At 26.3% G+C, this 18,091-nt stretch overlaps 1 protein-coding gene across 1 annotated transcript in view; it reads left to right on the forward strand.

Annotated features, from left to right (window-relative positions):
* The first annotated feature begins 3,585 nt into the window (after positions 1–3,585).
* The window catches only part of LOC117171634, a 190,614-nt gene continuing 176,108 nt past the window's right edge, over positions 3,586–18,091 (forward strand). Inside the window, exon 1 of the mRNA XM_033359119.1 lies at positions 3,586–3,630. The gene's annotated coding sequence lies outside the window, so the exon portion shown is untranslated. The remainder of the gene's footprint in view (positions 3,631–18,091) is intronic.

Consider the following 18,091-nt stretch of genomic DNA (forward strand, 5'->3'; position numbering starts at 1 on the left):
AATATCTCGATGATTTACTGCGACCCGAATGTCTCTATCGGAAGACGGCTATTCCCAAAAATGGAAAAAGCTTAAAAAATTGGTTGCAATCAAAGGCAATTTATTTATTTTAATAATTTTGTTAATTTAACTCATTTTTTAAATACCATTCCTCCGGTAGGGATATTTATTTATTAAAATTAACTAGCTCACGCTCTTTCATAAAGGAAAAATAACAAAATTAAAATTGAAACTCAATTATTTTATTTTATTACAAAAAAATATCAAATAATTTCTTTCTTTGATATACGTTTAAGCAAATATTTTATTGATTTAAACAAGTATTTGATTGATTAAAATAGAATTTATTTGATACAAATACACGATTGTTTAACCCAACCAAATTTTATTCAAATCATACCAATTTTATCTTTGATTTTTTTCACCTATATATTTGAACTAAATTAATGGAACCCAATAAGAAAATTCGACTATTTTTTTTTAATATTTTTTTTAAAGTCTATAATTAATTTTTTTGTAGAACTTTTGTCTTTTTGGACAAGCAATTTATACTTTTAGATTGATTTGGTTTCAAATTAAACTATTTGGCAAAAAATGTACTTTTTTGTTAAAAATTCATACTTTTGATTAGAAAATCAACTTTTTGTAAAAAATTGGACTATTTATCTTAGAAATCCAATGAGCCGGTGAACATTTTTTTTCTCGAATGAATAATCTTTCTTAGTTGTAAATTAGTATTTTTAGTTTCAAAATCTATCTCTTTTTTTATTTACATAATTTTCTGGTTGAAAATGCAACTGTTTGGTTGAAAATTTATTTATTTAGGTTAAGGGTTCAAGTATTTTCTTCAAATTTCGTTTTGTTTAAAAATTCATAATTACGGTTTAAAAATTGAGCTTTTTGCTGAAAATTTTAAAATTGCTAAAAGTTTCTTTTTTTATTGAAAATTAGATTTCTTTCCTGAAAATGTCATTATTTCACTTTGGTTAAAAGTTCATGTATTTTGTTGATAATTCGTCATTGTTGATAAAAACTAATCTTCTTAATAAAAAATCAACTTTTTAGTGAAAAATTTATTTATACATCTAAAAAGAATTTTTTTTAGAATTAATATACTGGATAAAAAATGTAACGATTCTATTTTTAGTTAAAAATTGATCTATTTTGGTTAAAGATTATTGCATTTTGTCAAAAATTCATCGTTTTTGGTTCAACTCAACTGTTTTTTATCAAAAATTAAAAAATTGTTTGGTTGAAATATTAACTATTACATGTTTTGTTGAGATTTCATTTTTTGTTTTGGTTGAAGATTCATCGTTTTAATTAGTAATTCAAATATTTGGCCACGAATGAACTTTTGGCTTCAAACTTCATATTTTCGTGTTGAAAATTCATATTTCTTGTAAAAAATTTGTCTTTTCGGCTTGAAAATTCAACAATTTTGTAAAAAAATTAAACTCAGTTTGTAGAAAATTTAACTATTTTGATATAAAATTAAACCACTTCTTTAAAAATTAACTTTTTGAAATTAAACATTTATATTTTTGGTTCGAATTAAACTTTCTTGGTAGAAAATTAATCTACTTAAGTAAAAAAATTGAACTACGTATTTGAAAATTAAGTTTTACATTTAAAATTCATATTTTCGTTTAAAATTAAACCTCTTTGTTAGAAAATTAAGCTTCTTTTGGTAGAAAATTAAACTAGTTTGTTATAATATTGTACTTCTTATTTTAAAATTAACTTTTTTATTCGAAATTCTTATTGTTTGTTGAAATTAACTTTCTATTGTAGAAAATTGTACTACTTATTTGAAAATTAACTTTTTTTTTCAAAATTAGTTTTTTTTTTTAAATTTAATTTCTTTTGTAGAAAAATAAACTTCTTTAGGAGTAAGTTAAACTACTTATTTAAAAATTTTGTATTTTTTTATTCAAAATTTGTATTCTTGGTAGAAAATTAAACTTCATTGGTATAAAAATGAACTACTTATTAAAAAGTTAATTTTTTTATTGAATATTGATATTTTTGGTTAAAATTAAACTTTTGTGCTAGAAAATTAAACTTCTTTGGTAAAAAATTATACTACTTCGTTGTAAATTTAAACTTCTTTCGTGGAAAATTAAACTATTTGGTATAAAATTGAACTATTTATTTGAACTGATTTGAAAATTAATTTTTTAATTGAAAATTCATATTTTTGGTTGAAATTGAACTTTTTTGGTATAAAATTGAACTGCTGATTTGAAAATCTAACTATTCTGCTTCAAATTCATTTTTTTTGGTTAAAAATTAATTTTTTTTGTTAAAAATTCACAATTTTTGTTGAGAATTCTACTATTTTGTTGAAATTCAGTCTTTCTTGGTTACATTTAACTGCTTGGAAATTCATTTATTTTTCTTAAAAAATGTTTTTTATTTTCAAATTCTAGTTTTTTAAACTTAAACTTGACAGGTTTCATTTTTGATAGAAACTTTATATTTTTTTATTAACTATCTATTTTTATAATTTATAAATCTGTTCATACCGACCTAAAATTAAACTATTTTAGAATTGTGCATTCTTTGATAGAAAATTGAACTATTTTGATATAAAATTAAACTACTTATTTAAAAACTAACTAATTTAATTAAAAGTTAATATTTTTAGTTAAAATTAAACTTCTTTGGTAGAAAATTAAACATCTTTTGTATAAAATTAAACTTCTTTGGTAGAAAATTAAACATCTTTTGTATAAAATTAAACTAATTTGGTATAAAATGGAACTATTTATTTGGAAATGAACTTTTATATTAAAAATTTAAATTTTTGGTTAAGATTAAACTTCATTGGTAACAAATTAAACTTATTTTGATAGAAAATTAAACTATTTTGTTATAATATTGTCCTACTTATTTGGAAATTAACTTTTTTACTGTAAATTCATATTTTTGGTTTAAATTAAACTACTTTAGTATAAAATTGAACTAATTATTTGAAAATTAATTTTTTTTTATTCAAAATTTATATTTTTTTATCAGCGACCTATTTTTGTAATTTATAACTCTATCAATACCATCCAAAATCTATTATTTTAGAATTTTGCAGCCAAAACTGTAATTTTAAATAAAAATTATGTAATTTTCCAGATAATACCAGTTATTATTATTACTAAAATCCTGAATCTTCAACAACAAAAAAATGAGTTTTAATATAGTATTTAACTTTCAACTAAACAGTTGAATTTTCAGCCAAAAAATATTAATTTTTACCAGGAAACATAATAGTTCATATTTTAATTTAAAACATTTTAGCTTGAAATGAGAATTTTGAAATGATGAATTTTCAAATAAATAGATATATTTTCAACCGAAGAGAAAAATTTATACTGAAATATAATCAACCTTTGACCAAAAAAATGAAGTTTCAACAAAGTAGATCGATTTTCAAACATACGCTCTAATTTTCATCCAAAAAAGATTGATTTCCTCCAAAATAGACCAATTTTTAACCAAATACTACCCATTGTAGTTTGAATGAGTAATATCATTATTTACAAAATTATTCTACTTTTTGACAGAAAAACCTTTATTTTTTCAGGCACATCATTTTCCTTGCGGAGACGTTTTCCGGCCCCGAAAAATAGCAAAGTGAGTAAAAAATTTGATCTTACCTTGAAGCGCAATTTTCGCACGTGCAAGTGTTGGTGGGGAGATTTGCGCTGCATGTAAACTGTAACTTTTTAAACTGAAAATTTAACTATTCTATTTTTGATTAAAAATTTATTTATTTCAGTTGAAAATTTTACTATTTGATTCAAAATTCACGAACTTTGATAAAAATTCGTCTCTTTTGTAAAAAATTATTCTTTTTTGTTCAAAATTCATTTTTTCGTTGAAAGCTAAGCTCTTTGGTTGAAATTTCAACTTTGTGGGTGAAATTTTTTTTCTTCGTTGACTTTTGCTGGTAAAGATTCATAATTTTAATAAAAATTCATTTATTTAGTTAAAATTGAACTACATTATTAAAACTTGTTTTTTTCAGTTGAAATTAAATTTTGCAAAATCAAAATTAAAATTCTTTGCTGCAAACTCATATTTTCAGATAAAAAATTTAACTGTTTTTAGACAATAATTTTTTTTAAACTTAAAGTTAATTTTTTAATGAAAATTTATCTATTTTATTGAAAATTAATGTACTTTTTTGAATAATCGTTTTCTTTTTTGACAAATTTTGTTATCGTTCAAAGTTGAACTATTCTGTTAAAAATTCTTTCTTCTTTTAGTAAGTCCTATTTCGAGTTAAAAATTTACCTCTTTGGTTAAAAATTGAACAGCTTTCTTCCCAATTTATTTTTTTATTGTTGGAGATTCATAATTTTAGTTGATAATACACCTTTTTGATTAAAAATTAAACCATTTTGTAAAAAATTAATTTCGTTAATTGCAAGTGTAACTATGCTGTTTTTTGTGTGTGTTAAAAACAAGGGATATAAGACATTTTTTATGAAGATAAGGGAATAAATTCATTGAAAAAAATTAATGTAGGTGCAATATGTTAATTTTTAACCAAAAAGTTGAATTCTCAACAACAACAAAAAATACATTTCAAATACATTGAATTAAAAAAGAAAACTATATAACAGATTATTTTTGTTGTAAACAAAAAATATACAACCATGCATAATCGTATATATACGTTATTTTTATGGAAAAAGAGAAACAAATTTTATATTTTTGTTTCACCCTTGTCAGTATTACACACAAATTTTTTTTTTTTATACATTTATCAAGATTGGGTGATTCGACTGAAAATTTGTAGTATTTTTTTGCAATATAGAAAAAAATATATTTTCCCAATTTGTTGGCGGATAAAGGTTATGAACAAGCTTAATCTTGGATGGAAAAAAGAAGAAAAAATTTCATAGAATTATATTTCAGAACATGACGAAAAAGGAAATTTTGTTAAATTGTACTTAAAGCTACAAAAAATATTGTTTACGCTCCTTTTAATTAGCTAAAGAAATATATTTATTTATATTTATATTTTTTAATTATAAGCCAAATTTAAAAAATATTGTTTAGTATTCTTAAAAATATGTACATTTTATTAGGTCATTCAAAAGGACATCAAACGATAAAACAAAATGAAAAACATTGTTTTGGCAAATTTAGGTATAAACTAACAAAATTGCTTTTTGCTCATCTTTTGAAATGTTATATTTTTACGAAAAGAATTTTCTTGACATTTTTTTACGTCTTAAGTTATTTTCTTCCATAAAATGTACCCAAAAATTTAAAAAAATTATTTACCATAAACAAACAAATTTCCAATCGATTTGCTTAATGGTAAGAAGTTTTTAAAAAATTTTTTCATAATATCATTGAGAAACTTTTCAGTGTTTTTACCAATAAATCTAATCATATAAAATTTTTTTAACCCAACCCAGTGTGTAGTGAAAAAATGAAAAAAATTAGTTCCTGCTCACGAAATTACCTACATAAAAGCACATTTTGTTGAAAAATCATTGCTCGAAAAGATGTAAAAAAAAGTTAATAAACTTTTAATGAGTTAAGAATTAAAAAAGAGTAATAAAAACTTACGAATCAAAAACAAAATTCCATGATGTCATTTTTGGAGTCAATTATTGAAATACAAATTATGTCGAAATGAATTTAAAAAAAGAGAAAAATTATTTGCCATTAAATTGCTATTCAGAAGTTTTGTTATAATTGCCATACTAAAATTTCCAAAAAGATTCTTATTGTGCAGAATTCTTTAAATAAGAATTACAAAATTAGATAAAAAAAATATAACTCATAGTGCCTAAAAACAACATATTAATAATTGTTATGAGAGCAGGTTGTGATTGCATCCTGCTTTCATAAGAATGACTCCAAAAGCACAGTGGATTTTTCTAATAGTTTTTTTCTGTTTTTTCCATTTATTATGCCGACGTTTATCACTCTGGTGTGAATAACAGGTTATAAAATGAAGAAATGGTTTCGGTTTCATTTTAAATGAATAATTTTAAGTTTTAAAGATTTTAAAATGTGGTTTAAACAAATATGGAAGATTTGAGACCATTTTTTTTATTTTTCAATATTTACGAATTTGATAGGTAAACTGAATTTTATCAGCGTGTGAAAAAAGTTCTTAAAGTTCATGGGAAATTTTTAAATGATTGTTTTGTAAGGAATTTCAATGGAAAATCGAAAAAAAGTCACAAAACATTTTGAATTATTTCCTAAAAATTTTTGAAAAGTATGAAAGATTTTAAAGCAAATTTTGCATTTTTGCCATATTACATAATTTTAGAAAAATTTGAGTAAGTTTAAGAGATATTCAAAAGTTTTGAAACGATTCAAAAATAATTAAAAGTTGTACAGATTTTTTAAGAATTTGGAAAGTTTCACGAAAATGAAAGACATTTTTTCAAGTTCCTAAGAGAAATTAAAAGACTTTTTGATTTTGAAAAATTAATTTGAAGAGATTGTTTACAAAGACTTTAGAAGATTTCAAATATAGTCAAAGAAGAATCGGAAAGATTTTTTATTTTCCAGATTAAATAAAAAATGCAGGAAAATTTGAATATTTTTTAGAAATTAGAAGGCTCAGAAGGTCTGACAAGATTATAAAAAAGAATTTTTTGGAAGATTTTAAATCAAAATGCTTCTTTTTGGTAAGATTGCAAAATAAAAACGAACAAAAATCGGGTGAGTTCAAGAAATATTTAGTAAAATTTAAAAGAATTTCGAAAATTTTCAAGAGAATAAACAAATTTCCTAAAACTTTCTGGGGATATTTAGAAGATTGTAAAGTAATTTTTTAAAATTTGGAATAATATTTGAAAATTTTTAGAAAAATTCGCATTACTTGAAAATATTTTCAGGGATTGATTGCAAATTTTTTTAAACTCGGAAACATTTTCAAAAATTCATCTAATATTTCTTGATTCCTTCCTGACTTCGAAAAGTTCTAAAGATCTTTTAAAAGGACTCAAGAATCTTATGAAAATTATATTTACATAAATTTAAAAACAAGGTGATAATACTTATTTTCTTGTTCTCAGCTCTCAGAATTTAATTTTAACGTGGATTTATTATAGCACTTCGAGAAATAATTTTCAATTAATTTGAGTGTTGTGAAAGATAAAAAAACAGATGTTAAAATATTTTAGGTTCGTTACAAAGTCTAATTAATTAAAACATTATCACATTTGAGAGTTCGTTATTTCATTGTAATAGAAAACAATATTTTATGATTTATCATATTCCTTATTTGCCATTTATAGATATAATAATTATATTTATTATATAATAGCATTATATTTTAAAACAGTAATATAAAAAAAATTAGTTCTCCATCACTATATTTAAAAGTGTTTGAATATCCGGGATTATCACTAAATGACGAAAAAAATAAGAGCAAAATCATAAATTAGGCACAACAAAAATTTTTGAATTATAAACTAAACAAATTGTTAAATTCCCATAAATATTTCTATTGCTGAGATATAAGTTTGAAGAAATTTATAATTGCCGAAAATAATTAATATAGTATTAATTAATGATTAATTAAATTTTTTGCCTTATTTATAATTCTAATAATAGCCCATAAATTAATAATCAATTAACTATGTTCAGTAGTTCTAAATTTCCAGAATTTAAATATTTGTGGGAATTTAATAATTTTTTTATTTCACAAGTCGGTCTTAAAGTCAGTGATTTTTAGCTTCGTATAAATTTAAATTCGGGATTTTATTTTTAATCAATTAAAAATCTTTTCGTTATTTTAAATTCAGAAAATTTTACAACTTGATAATAATATATATTTTCGGGAATTGTTTTCATTCAATTGTGACACATTTTTTGCAATAACAATATAGACAATTTAGACTAACCTATCATACAATGTCTCAGAAGAAAAAGCGCCAATTTAAAAAACAGATTTTAATAACAGATGACGTGCTAAAGTTATTAAGAAAGTAGAAACAAGCGAGGTAGTTACAGTTAATGAATATAATTTTAATGAATTGGAAGAAAATTAATTCATAGTAATATTGTGATAATTTTGCAGAAAAAATTCTAAAATAGAATTGTATGATCTATTAAGAATGTCTGAATCAGTGATTTTATTAAAGGAATGATCTAGTTTTTAAAAAATAAAAACCACTTTAGGAAAGGCTCTTTTTGTCGGATTACTTTCTTGATTTCAAACTTCAATATCACTTTTTGTTTGTCTAATTTAACATTTTCCACAATTACAATTACAAGTACCTAGTTTAATAGTGTTATCAAGTTTAGATTTTATACTAAAAGTAGTGCTAACTTTATCAATTTTAAAAAGTCTTTATTTTCTAAAATTTTATCATAGTAAGGAATAGTAATATTGTTTTTTGGATCAAACTATTTTTTGATCATCTTATTAGGCTTATGAATTAAGTTTTTCTTTTTAAGTTCTTTTAATCTCTCGTATATATGTTTATCAATATTATTTTTGGACGAAATTTTTAATAAAAACTTGTCCGATAGAGTTATAAGCAACTCCTGTTGTTCTTTTAGATTGTATATTTCTTGAGAGAATTCTATAAAGAAAAAGGTATTAAAAATGCCCTGTCGTGAAGATTTAATTCCAGTCCATGACACCCACTCAAAGACAAGGTCTGACGTTTAGCGACAATATTGTGTCAATTTGCGTCGCAGATGGTGAATTGAAATTGAATAGAGGACGGTCGTGCCGGATCCAAGGGATAAATTCTCGATCATTCATGGCTAATGCCGCCTCTTCGGCTCCTTTATGGCGATTAAGACCGAAGGACATTTCCCTCTTTGAGCGCATTATCCGGCTGGCTTAAGAGCTTCTTTTTGGGCAATCCTTCAGTGGAAGCCGTGGATTTAAGGGAAGAAAAATTCACGATATCCGCGCTAATATAGGCAAAAACTCGACGATCCGGAAAAGCAGAAAACAATTGCCAGGATATCCAGGCGACAAAGCACCTCGCAAAAGAGAGAGAGAGAGAGCGACAAAAGGGAAGTAGAACGCCAACGGAGACAAAAAGACAAAAAGACAAAACGACAAAAAAGTTAAAAAGAGACACGAGCATGAGGAAAGAAGAAGAAAGGATAGAAGACCTTTACTTGGGTTGGTACTATAGGACAGTAAAGGGAGAATAACGCTAAAATGAAATGAACAAGGGCGGAGAGGGTAGCTACTGCATCCAGAAAACAGGATGAAAAAGAGAATGTTCCGTAAAAGCTGGAGGAAAATCTTTAAAGGAGGAAGTCGTAGCATACGAGCTTAATCATAAATTAACAACGGACTCGCAAAAACCCTTTTAGTCGCCTCCTTCTGCCCCTTATATTCCCTTTCAGCATCCAAAGAAAGAATTCATTTTTTATCAATCTTCTTATTAATAATTAGATGACATCTTTGCTGTTTTTTTAAGATTTCATAATTGTGAAGAATATTGTTTAATTGGTATTAAGGATTTTTTATCTTTTATCTCGGACAATTCAACTGGCTTATATTTCACTATAATGGGTGTTTTCCAAAAAAAAAAAATTATGTTGGTTTGAAAGTTTTTTTCAATTTTACAAAAATGGTAAATGTTTAACAAAAAAAAATGAATTTTCAACTAAAAAAAGAGGATACCAGGTCCACACAATAGTGGAGAGAAAGGCAAAAATCGAGAACGTTAGGTATCTATCCAAATTGATTAATCCAATGGACTGGGTGCTTCAAGTATCACACAACAGTAAAAGACAGAAAAAGTAATTGATGGTTCAAGAAAATCGAATTCAGATGTAAAAAAAGCGTTTTCAAGAAATAGGCAATGGTCATCATTCTTGTGGAACTCCTACCAAGGCTGGAGAAAATGTGATGAAATTTGTAGAAAAAACTTCCAGATAAACATCAAGAGCTTTATCAAGAACGCCTTATTACAATATTCAAAGAAAAAATTGATATCTTTTGAATCAAAAGTCGTTCTGAACACAACGAAGAAAAAAGATGTAGTCTTCTTTGCCAAAAATTTTGGATAATTTTTAAGTCATCACAGGTCCATCATCCAATCAGGTGAAGAAATGGTAAACTTTCTGAGATGTCTGGTGAAAAGTTTGTACCTATATATTATACATGGCACATGTTTCTGAAAAAAAAATCAAAAACATTACATGTCCCAATCAAAGTAACTTAACACGGATATTTACCTTTTAGAATTTAGAGAAATTTTTTTCTAAAAGAATTTTAGAAAAAAAAAATTTATAGTAAAAGTACATGTTGTAACGTTTTTAGTGAGTTTTAAGATGACGAATGGTTTTGTTAGCAAATTAATCTTTTTTTCTTCTTCAATAATTCATCTTTTTTAGTTAAAAATTAAACTTTTTGGTTTAAATTCATGTCTTTTTTCGAAATTCGTCTTTTTTGGTAGTAAATTAATCTTTTTGTTTAAAAATGCATCTTTTTTACTTAAAAATTTAACTTTTTGGTTGAGACTTTTTGAATTTGGTTAAGAATTCGTCTTTTTCGGTAGTGCATTAATCTTTTTATTTACAAATTTTTAGTTGAGAATTCAACTTTTTGGTTCAGAATTCTTGCATTTTGTGAAAAAAACCCTCTTTTTTAGTATTATATTTATCTGTTCGTTCAAGAATTAATCTTATTCAGTCGAAACTTCAACTTTGTTGTTGAGAAGTCTTGAATTTTGTTTAAAATTCATCTTTCTTGGTAGTAAATTAAGTTTTTATTAAAAAATTCTTCTTTTTAAATTCTTCTTTTTAGTTAAAAGTTCAACTTTTGGTTTAAAATTCTTGAAAATTAAAAAAAAATCGTCTTTTTGGTAGTAAATTCGTCTTCTTATTTAAAAAATTATCTTTTTAGAATAAAATTTAACTTTTTGATGGAGAATTTTGAATTTTGTTAAAAATTCCTCTTTTTTGCTTGAAAATTCAACTTTTTGGTTCAGACTTCTTAAGTATTGTTAAAAAATCCTCCGTTTGGTAGTAAATTAATCATTTTATCTGAAAATTCTTCTTTTTAATTGAATTTTCAACTTTTTGGTTAGAAGTTCTTAAATTTGGTTAAAAAATCCTCTTTTTGATTGCTAAATTAGCCTTTTGTTTAAAAATTAATATTTTTTCAGTTAAAAATTCAACTTTTTTTAGAGTGTCCTTGAATTTTAATAAACTTTCGTCTTTTCTAGTTGAAAATTAAGTTTTTTGGTTGAGAATTTTTGAATTTTATTTTTTTTTGTAGTAAATTAATCTTTTTTTTCAAAAATTTTTCTTTTTCGGATCAAAATTCAACTTTTAGGTTCAGAATTCTTAAATTTTGTTAAAAATTTGTCTTTTTTATACTTAATTAATCTTTTTGTATAAAAATTCAATTTTTTGTGGAGAATTCTTGAATTTAAAAAAAAATCGTCTTCTAGGTTGTAATTTGATCTTTTATTAAAAAAATTCATCTTTTTCAGTTAAAAATTTAAGTTTTTGGTTCAGAGTTCTTGAATTTTGTCAAAAATTCGTCTTTTTCATACTGAATTAATCTTCTTGTTTAAAAATTCAGCTTTTTCGTGGAAAATTCAACTTTTTGGTTGTGAATTCATGATCCTTGTGAAAAATTCGTTTTTTTCGGAAGAAAATGATTCTTTCTGTTAAAAAATTAATCTTTTTGTTTAAAAATTCATCATTTTGTTTATAAATTTTTTCTTTTGGTTACAAATTTAAAAACTAGGTTTCTAAGTTGATCCACTTTATCAAAAAAAAATTTTTTTTTTCTTTCTAAAAAATTTAACTGTTTGGTTGGCAATTCTTAAATTTCATTGAAAATTCATCGTGCTTGGTAGTGAATTAATCTTATTACTTAAAAAATTATCTTCCTTAGTTAAAAAATCAACTTTGTTGGAGGAAATTTTTGAATTTTGTTACAACAAATTCAACTTCTTGTTAAAATTGAACTATTTTTGTTAAATTTGGCGTACTTTCGAATGAAATTTAATTAGGCACATTTCAAAGATTACTCTTAAAAATACCTTTTTATTTTAATTGTTGATTTATTACCTAAGTTTATGATTCACTTATCGTTCACGTAGATAATATAAGCATATTAGCATCTATAGTCGCTAAAAACACAAAAAAAATCAGTATGATAAACATAAAGTCAGGATTTACCTAAAGGCTACATTACTTTTGAGCTGGGGGGGGGGGGAGAAATTGGTCAAAATTGGTAACGTTTTTTTGTGGATGATCCCTTACAAAGGTATAATTTTTTATTTGACACACAAAACACGCCGCTAAAAGAAAAAAAACCTGTTTGAGCAAATGCTGAGTAATTGCTAAAGGTTGTTTTGAAGACACAAAACGTAATCAGCTATTACGTCATTAAATAAATGGCTTATGGTCAATGTTTTTCAAAAATCTGGATGGCGGTTCTCCCAGAAAACTATTAATTTTAATTAGATTGTTGTGTTAAACATTCAGATCTAAAAACAGATACAACTTTGGCTATGAAAATGAGAAATCTGTTCTCCGAAGGTGATAGTACCTTTAGTAAAAGAAAGAAGCATTGATATTTTATTCAAATTGAGTAACCTCAACCACATTCCTTTCAACCTTATTTCAGATTTTTAACATTTAGTCATTGTTAATTATATAAAAACCGCAACAATAATGCATCTTTCCTTATTGTTTTGTAACACTCAGAAATTTAAAAAGTGGTTAGAATAATGTGGTACAAGTATAATAACGATCAGAACGATGTTGTCAATTGAAAGTTATACACAAATTACAGAAACTGACAACGCTGTTCAAAATATTCGAAAAATTAAGCTTTGAATATTTTTTATATTTTATTTTAATTTATTAATGTTTCGACAAAATTAAGATACTAAAGTAACTGAAATTTACAAAATTAGGTCGCGGAATTTACGGAATTCGCCGAATTCATTACAATTAAGGAATTCACGAAATGTATTAAATTCGCGGAATTCAAGAAATCTACTGAATTCATAAAATTCATGTAAGTCACGAAATTTGCAGAATTCGTGGAATTGAAGAAATTCACGAAATTCATGAAAATTACGGAATTCCCGAAATTCATGAAAGTAAAGGAATTCGTGTAATTTGCGTAATTCGTGTAATTGAAGAAATTCACGAAATCCATGGAATTCAAGGAGTTCGTGGAATGCGCCGAATTTATGAAATTCAAGGAATTGATACAATTCAAGGAATTCTTTAGGTTTAAAGAATTCACTGACATCACGGAGTTCGCTAGATTTATAGTATTTCTACAATTCATTTTAATTTAGGAAATTCTTTTAATTCATGCAATCAAACGAATTCACGAAATTCACCAAATTAAAAGAATTTACGAAATTTATAAAATTTAAGGAATTGGCGGCATTCGTGGGAATCAATGAATTTCATGTATTCCGTGAATTCTGTGATTTCATTAAATTTCACGAATTCCTTGAATTTCATGAATTCTTTGAATCCCGTGAATTCCGTGGGTTACGTGAATTTCTTGAATTCCGTCAGTTCCATGAATTACGCGAATTCCTAAATGCCATTCATTCCGTGACTGCCGTGAATTCCTTGAAACATATAACTTCCGCAAATTCCATGAATACCGTAAATTTCCTAAATTCCGTGAATTCCCTTAATTGTTTGGATTCCGTAGATTCGTTGGTTTTCGTCAATTTCGTGAATTCTTTCAATTTCATGAATTCCTTGAATTCATAAATTCTGTACATTCCGTAAATTATTTGAATTACGTACTTTCTTTCAATTCCGTTCATTCTATGAATTCCATCCATTTCTTAAATTCCTTGAATTCAATGCGTTATTTGAATCTCGTGAATTACTTAATATCCGTGCATCCCGTGAATGTCTTGAACTCTGCCAATTCTATTAATTCCTTGACTTCCATAAATTCTGTAAATTTAAATAATTCCATGAATTCCGTGGATTAAATGAAATCTGTGAATTCCGAGCGTTATATGAATTCCGTGAATTTCTTGATATCCGTCATTTCTTTCTTTGCCTGGAAGAAGTGTCCTGAGAAACGATTTACATTTTTTTCTAATTTTTCGCTTTAACAAAAATCGAAATATCCAGCTGCAAGTGTATGATACAGAAATGTTACAGGCTTGCAAACTACTTTTTCAATTGAAAATTATAATATACTAACTACATTTTGACACATTTTAATGCGGAAGATTCAATGCCCAAAAATTACAAGAAGAATAAAGTAATTTAGAAGAACGTGGCACGAAAAACCAAAAGAAATTATTGAACAGAGCACAAATACCCGTGTAGAAATTCAAATGGGGAACTAGTCTGGTTCCCGACCATTGGACCCCACTTAAAGTCGGGGGCTAGTCGGGTCATCTGACTAGTTCCCGACGACTAGCGTCACAGTAGATTAGCCGGGAGTTAGTCAAGTGACCCGACTCATCCTAGTCGGGGCCTGATCGGGTACTACTAGGGGTCATATGATAATACATCTGCGTGGAATATTAACCAAACACCCCAAAATTTGTGGAACATCCCCTAAAAGTTTGTCAAAATACTCATTATTTACGGAAATCTTTATAAACTTTTTTGAAACATTTAAAAGTGCTCAAATTTACCCAAGATTCAATGGGGAACATATCCTACGCTTAAAAATGCATAAATTTATGTAACTAAAATTCCCCAAAATTTGTGAATTATTAATTTTTAAAAAAAACTTCAGCTAGAAGGCAGTAATGGAAGAGCTTTGCTCTGAAAGAACTGCCATGTTGGTCACGGTAGTCTCTGCTCCAGGTATTTATGCTTCGTTACGTGTGGACTGCTGTCTTAAACACTCGACGCGTCATTTCTGTTGCGTGACAGGCGGCACGTCGCGCCCTTGTGGATTTTCTTTAAAGCTACCAGTCCAGAACCGCAAGATTCAAGTGAAGGTGGTAGGGAAATCTGAACTGTACCATGCTTAATAGTTTACTACTAGGATACTGCTCTTCACTGATTATTCAAAAACTTTTTCTCTTTCCAATTTCAACTACATGAAGGATTAGACTTTATATACATATAACAAACTTTTCAGATCAATTTAAAAATAAGCATCTGTATAAATTTAGAGTCTTGTGACTTTCAGCAGACTTTTCACCGGCATCTATATGTATTTTTGCAATATGGATTTTCTTAAAATTCCAAATTTAATAATTATTTATTAAGTATATTTGAGATGAATTTAACATTAATAAATGTTTTCTCCAAAAAACGTTGTAAAATTATTGTTAAATATATTCTTAGTGTTTTAGAATAAAACAATCATTACACTTTTTTAGATATTACCTCGTTTGATAAGACCTCGCCGAAAACTCAAACATAAGAATAACCCGACCAGAGCACCACTAGCTCTCGACCAGAGCCTGAAGATTACCCGCACAGAAATTAGTGAACAAAAAGCCCCGACTAGCCCTTGACCAACCACCGACCAGGCCCCGACTGAAATTTTGACAACAAAAAGCCCAACTATTCTCCGACTGGTTACTTTATCAAAATTAATAACCCGACTAGCCCCCGATTAGTTCCCGACTTGAAATAGGGCCAAATGGGGTTATTTCCACACAGGTAGCTTACTTCATTAAAATTATTACTGAAAGTATGCCTGTAAGAATATAAAATTCTTAATATTAGGATATCGTTTTTTCGGTGTTGCAGCGTTACCTTATGTTTTGGAAATAAATTTCCATTGTCGCTAATAATTCGTGAGTGACAGTGCCCTTAAAAATAGAGACATGATTTTGAAGTTTATTCAGACCCCAGCAACGATTCAAATGCTCACTCTACTTTGCCGGAGATAAGAAAACAGGGGGAAATGACAGAATACACCATACACCCCTCGTAAACGCAGCGACACTTATGTATTATATTCGAGATGATTTTATCTCATCCTCCCTTGATTTATGTGTTCATCCCCGATTAATCCTATATAATTTCCTAAGTCAATATATCTCGCCACTTTAAGCTCTACTCTCTAGTAGGCTACCCGGACCAGTTGGGCATTTCGGCCTGGTGCCATCTGGTGCTCATGAGCCATTTGCATTAAAAAGAATTCCGGAAGTTTTGGGTAAATTGCGAGCATAACTCGCCAATTCTGGTCATTAGATCCGACTCAAAATCTATATTTTGCCCTCGAATATTCTTTCTTTCCAATAAAACGACGTAAGCCATATGGAATTTTTCAAACATTATTATATTAGGGAAGCATATCATATTCTGTTAGCCATTACGTCATCCATTATATTCAATCAAGAAATTTGGATTTATTCAGGATTTATGGCATTTATCTTAATTGTATTTACACGGAAAAAATAAAGTTCAAATAGAAGCAAATGATATTGGCAAAATCTATTAAATAAATATATTTTTGACTCTTTAAAGCAAAGATACTGAAAACAATTTGCTGAACAGATAGTTGAAAACAAAATAATGGAAGTTTAAATATATAGCAATAATTAAATGAGAATATTTTTAACAAAGGTTTGAAATTAAAAATTAATTTGACAGTTATAGTTATAATTATAAAGAATAAAAGGCCTAATTAAATGAGAATAAATGGAATTATTAGCAGTACTAGTTTTTAAATTTTATATCACATTTGAAACTCTTCAAGTCGCAGAGATAATTCGAAGATGTTTCAAAATCAATTTAAAAAATTTTGACAAACGAATTTTTGAACAAAATATACAAAGAGTGATGCCAAAGTTCACCTATTTTGTGGACCTCCCTAGCGACCTGGTGAAAAAATATAAAAATATGTTACAGGTATCAAATTACTTCTCATTGAAAATCAAAATGAGCACCGCTTTTCGTTTCTTAAAAATTTCAAAAAATTACCCCTATTTAGGGGTTGAGAAGACCCCAGAAAAATTGAAAATACTACTAATTGTACAATCATGTTTCACATCAACCTCTTATCAATTAAGAAAATGCGTGATTTTACTTCTGTAAGGTTTGTTTTATAGAAAATATACATTGAAAAATGATTTTATAACTATTGGTATTTCCGATTTTTAAATTTTTTGGGGCCTTCTCAACCCCTAAATAGGGGTAATTTTTTGAAATTTTTAAGAAACGAAAAGCGGTGCTCATTTTGATTTTCAATGAGGAGTAATTTGATACCTGTAACATATTTTTATATTTTTTATTAATTTTTTTGATTGATTTTGATTGATAATTTTTGATTGATTAATTTTTTGAAATTTTAAAAAACAAAAAGCAATGCTCACTTTGGTTTTTAATTACGAGTAATTTGATACCTATAAAATATTTTTTTTTTCACCAGGTCGCTAGCGAAGTCCAAAGAATAGGCGAAAAACAGCCTATTTTGACGTCATTCTTTTTAACCAAAATTATAAATTTTGTACCAAGTGGATAAATTTTCAAAAAAGTAGAATTATAAAAAAATGAAAAAGTTCAGTTTAAAAAAAAATTATTTTGAAAAGAAACGATTTTTTAAGAGAATAGTTTAATCTTTGAAACCATTTTTTTGTAACTAAAATGATGAATCTCCAACTAAAAAAAAAATAGTGTTTGAATACACATTTAAATTTTTAATCAAAATGATGAATTATCTACCAAGAAGAAGAATTTTCTAACTAAAAATACAAAATTTTCCAGAAAAAACATGATTTTCCATCCAAATAGTTTAACTTTCGATTAAGAAATATCAATTATCTACCCAAGATGGAAAAATTATATTTTCAGTTAAAAAAATAATTTTCAACTGAAAAAAATGAGTTTTTAACCAAATTATTAAATTTGAAATTAAAGAGATAAATCTATAACCAAAAAAGATGAATTCTCAAAAAAAAAAAATAGTTAATAGGGTGAGTGTCCCAGTGACTGAACACTTAAGGAAATCACTTATTACAACTAGTCCATTTCACGTTATAATAATTAATTATTCTTACAAAACTTTTGAAAATAGATTCTTAAGAGTTAAAATTCCATAATCCGATACACAAATTTTGTTTTTACCAAAAAGCTTTATAAAAAAAATAATTAAATAGTGCAAAATTAACGAAAACACCAGTGAATGAACACTGTGAGCCAATGAATGAAC

The sequence above is a fragment of the Belonocnema kinseyi genome, chromosome 4 (assembly GCF_010883055.1).
Source record: "Belonocnema kinseyi isolate 2016_QV_RU_SX_M_011 chromosome 4, B_treatae_v1, whole genome shotgun sequence".
Classification (NCBI taxonomy): Eukaryota; Metazoa; Arthropoda; class Insecta; order Hymenoptera; family Cynipidae; genus Belonocnema; species Belonocnema kinseyi.